Consider the following 5,004-nt stretch of genomic DNA (forward strand, 5'->3'; position numbering starts at 1 on the left):
TGCCAAGAGGACACCCTTGCAGAAATCTAAAGATGGGAGATTCCGTTCAGTTCACCCTGCATCAAGGCGAAAGAGGACTGTATGCTTTGGGCGTAACGCTATGTCCCAACAAACCTTACAGCCATCCCCTGCAACAAGAAAGACAAGAAAGACAAGAAAGACAAGAAAGACAAGAAAGACAAGAAAGACAAGATAGAGATAAAGAACCAGATGTAGAAACAGATGAAGACCAAGAACGGAAAGATAAAGATCCTACAGATGAAGACAGAGACAAAGAGCAGGAAAGTCACAGGTGCCAGTGCCCAACGTGCCCTCGCCCTAGTGAAAAAGAGGAGTAAAGTAAAGGAAAGTAAGAAGTTACTGTTTTGACCAGTTTTGACAAGTTTTGTTTGCAACGTTCAAGAAATGCGCCCACAAAAACTATTGTGAGAAATAAACTTTAAGGCTATGAACTTGCTATAGCCACAAACTCTCGCAGTGTAAATAGTTACACCAGTGGCACCACCACCAGGGCCAGCCTGTTTAGGGGCTTGGCTCGTCTGCAACCAGGGGGGCCCGTCCGTAGAAAAGGGCCTTGGCTCACCTGCGACCAGAGAGCACGCCTGTTTATGGGGCCTTGGCTCACCACCACAAAGAGGGTACCTGGTCAGCTCCAACTGTGGAGGCCGCCTCTGAATCCTGCCAGAAGAGGCTGAAGGCGCGGATCCACCAGGCCAGGTATACCCTGAAACCACCAGCCCAGGAAAGCCGCCTCTACATCCTGCCAGAAGTGGCTGAAGTCGCGGCCAACGGGAGAGGAAGATTGGAGGAAAGGTCTGGGGAAACGGATGGCCCAGACCTGGTTACCAACAGGACCGGTGACCTGCCTCCTGAGAGGGTTTTGGGTGGGTTAACGGACTTGTGGGTGGAGGGTGGTGATGTCTGATACCTGGTGCTTTTAAAAATGTTTTACATGTTTTAATGTTTTATGCATTTTAAAATGTTGTCTTGCAGCCCGAGGACGTGCTGGTGATAACTAAGGGGGAATGTGGCGCCCCTGACCTGGTCAGGCACCACTGAGTACTGCACCCATGCTGGGGACAGTACAATACAGGTAATCCAGAAGGCTGACAGGGGTGTGGAACACAGGCGCATAGTGATCAGGTCTCACACATGTACCCATGAGAGGACCCCTGGGGATCCCAGGAGGGGGCAAGCCTTCACCTTCACTGGAATAGTGGAGGGGGTAGAGCCTCCATCTCCTCTCAAGGGGTGTGGTGGAGAGTCTGGTTGCTAGGTGGCGTAGGCAAGAACAGGAGAGGAGGAGCAGACCTGTGGGGCTGATGCTGTCTAACAGCGCCCGCGCAGTGACTACAGACGGGGGAGAACGGTCAACTAGAAGTGCTGCCTGAAAGCCAGCTTCAGCTAGCGAGTGCAACGGAGTGGGAAGTAAGGAGACTTCTAGAGAGCACCAGGCCCAACCGGGCGGCAGATCCCGAAGCGAGGATAGATTCACCTTTCCCTGCTAAACCTGCCGGTGTGGGGCTCTTACAGCCCACACCACAACAACCAAAAGCCGCAGCCACGTAACCGCAAGTAGGGCCCATAGGTCACAGGAGGCAAGAGGCTGGAGTGGCCTGGCCCGGGGAACAAGCACACGGCAAAACAAGAAGGGGAGAGAGGCTTGGAGCATCTTCCCTGGGTGACCCCCATAGGGACTCAAAGTCGGGGTCACCCCAAACCACCAAGGGCTAAGGAAGGCGAGTTTGTAGTCACCCTCATACAGTCAGCCGGAAGGATACCTGGTTCCCACCTGGTTCATCCCAGCTACGCCCGGGTTACTCACCCTGCCACCTGAAGTGAGTAAAAACCCTGAAAGACACTCTGCCTGTGTGTGGTCATTCTGCGACTTGTGGTACTACAGCTTTACAAAGGGCCCTGGGGCTTGCCTCACTCTCAGGAGGCCACTACACCCGACTGCACCCACCATCGGCCCCAGGTGCCTCCTAATCTGCAGTGGCGGTCCCCTCTGACCGCAAATCTGAGAGTGGCGTCACGATCAAAATCGAAGATTCCCTACCTGTGACCAGATCCAGCTACGTGGAGTCCCTGAAGGTATGCACCGATACAACACCTGCGGGGCTTCACACATGCACCCAAGTAGAGAGATCTCAGGTGTTCCATGATTTGACTCATTCAACTACATATACTATAGTGCACCACATCAGTTGTCGTACGACTGGGGTGGTGTACTGGGCACATTGCCCTTGTGGTTTAATCTATGTAGGATTAACATCACGTGAATTTAAAGTTCGAATCATGGAACACATTCGAGATATAAAGAATGCAATTAAGGCCAAAAAACCAGAAGAAATAGAAATATTGAAAAATATCCCAAGACATTTTAGGGACAAACACCAATGTAACTGGAGACTGCTGAAATTTAGAGGCATAGACAGAGTACAGTTGGGAGCCAGAGGGGGCTACTTAAAGAAAAATCTAGCCCAAAAGGAGGCACGCTGGATAACAGTGTTGAACACTGCTAAACCAAATGGATTAAATGATGCCATCAGTTTCAAACCATTCTTATGACACTACACTAGCATGGGGAGGTGATATGCAGTCTGCATTTTCCGCTTTCCATTATAATTGTTTTTAATATATATTTTTTATAAATTGTGTATTATTGACAGGAATATGGTGGCCTGATATCCTCCTTCATTTTGAAAAATATCCCATCTGGAAAGAAAAAAAGAAAAACAACCCACAATCGATGGAATATGTAATGCATCGGCACATCCGGGGGGCTGGAATGGACCTAGACCGCTTTAAAACAATACAGAAACTAAGACAGTAGTTATTCCCTATGTATTAAAATAAAATGAAGATATAAAGCATTATGTGGACAATTTGAATTGTAGCGGCTGAGGTGTATTGTTGCCCTTCCGTTTGCCCTCATGCAATATGGAGGAAAGGATGCACTGTATGTGCGCGCGCGGATCATTCCACCTCCGTCTTCTATGTCACGCTCGGCGTCCAATCAGACCGAATCGCTGTGCGCATGCGCAGTGACGATTTCCGGACGCCGGATGCGGTAGTGAACGTGGAGACGGATGGGACGTGCGCGCCAAAGATACAGGTGCAATTAAAGCGAGGATGTATATAAGGATGTCGATCACACCATACCTGCACCTCCAGGATGAAGCTCTAGGCGAAACACGTCGAGGTGCGGGGCGGCGTGATCCACATACTTAGAATTTATACAGCTGGTGGGTATTCACTATGAAGTTATGCCTTTACCCCCAGACTAAGGTTCAGCGGTGAGCTTGATACTGTTTGTCCTGTGCAACTGACTTTAGGAGCACAGGACTTTGCATATATATTCACAATCTATGCTGCTTTGCACTAAGCACTTTATATGTCTTGAGAACCATGTGGACTGTGGACATTGCACTATGCTAAGCACTTTCTATGTATTAATGAACCATCTTGTCAAATTGTTAATATCATCCGCTTTTATTATGAACCAATAATACATATCAGTTATGTGGATCATGCTACCATGTTATGAGAATCTCCTCTGAATGTTTTTTTATAAGACTTTTTAATAATTTTTTCACCTCTGTGCACTGTGTGACATTTATATTTGAATTAAATAAAAATTTATCTGATAGCAATTCTACTTAGAATAATTTATTTATGTATGAAAAATGTGGGACAAAAGGCTATATGTAGGAAATACATGCTAATTTGGGACCTAGTCCAAAAAATACTGTTGAAATGGACCTAAGCATTATATTCTTTAATCAGTTTTTATTAAATGGAATATTTAGCGCAGTAGTACACTAATTATTTATATATATTTATGACTCCTAGCCTCCCTACGTTCCTTGCATGTCCCATCCTCCCTAATCCTTCATTGACCCCTACTGTCTCACTGTCTCTATCTGCTCTATCTCTCCCCTTATTTGCTCCACTACCCTCCCTCCCCCCCAGATCCTAGTTTAAAAGCTCCTCCATCCGTCTGACCATTTTCTCCCCCAGCACAGCTGCACCCTCCCCATTGACGTGCAGCCTGTCCCTACCGTAGAGCCTGTAGCTGACTGAGAAGTCGGCCCAGTTCTCCATGAACCCGAACCCTTCCTTCCTGCACCAATTTCTAAGCCACGTATTTATCTCCCTAAGTTCCCACTGTCTTTCTAGTGACGCTCGTGGCATCGGTAGTATTTCTGAAAACACCACCTTGGAGGTCCTGGACTTCAGCTTCTCTCCTAGTTCCCTGTAATCATTCTTAAGGACCTTCCACCTGCCTCTAACTTTGTCATTAGTACCAATGTGCACCATGACCTCTGGGTTTTCCCCAGCCCCACCCATCAATCTGTCTATCCGATCCGCAATATGCCGAACCCGAGCACCCGGCAGACAACACACTGTTCGGTATTCACGGTCTCGGCGACAGATGACCCTGTCTGTCTGCCTAATTATAGAGTCCCCTACCACCAACATCTGTCTGGTCTTTGCTGCACTCCTATTTCCCTCCTTCCTACAGCAGTCGTTTTCCTGGTTGCTAGGAGCAACGTCCTGCTGTAGTGACCCTAGTCCTGGCCCTTCATTCCTAATATCAGCCAAACAGGCATATTTACTAGGTTGTGCCAGGTCAGGACTAGGCTCCCTGACACTTTTCCCCCTACCTCTTCTTCTAACTGTTACCCAGCTACCTACCTACCTACCTCTGGGTCCTGAGCTTCCCCACCTCTACCCTCCTCCATACCACTGGCCCCAGCCAGAGAAAGCTCAGTGAGCTGTAAACTCCTCTCATGGTTTGCAATGCTCCTGAGTGTTCCAAGCTGCTTATTTAAATCAGTTTCCTGGGCTTCCAAATACGCAACATGCTTGCATCGAGTGCAGACATATTCACCTTCGAACGGCTGCTCAAGGCATGCATAAATCTGACAAGATACGCACATGGTAGCATTGTCCATGGAGCACCTATTAAATGGGGATAAACAGTAAAGTAGAAAAACA

The sequence above is a fragment of the Anomaloglossus baeobatrachus genome (genome assembly GCF_048569485.1).
Source record: "Anomaloglossus baeobatrachus isolate aAnoBae1 chromosome 5 unlocalized genomic scaffold, aAnoBae1.hap1 SUPER_5_unloc_13, whole genome shotgun sequence".
Taxonomy (NCBI): Eukaryota; Metazoa; Chordata; class Amphibia; order Anura; family Aromobatidae; genus Anomaloglossus; species Anomaloglossus baeobatrachus.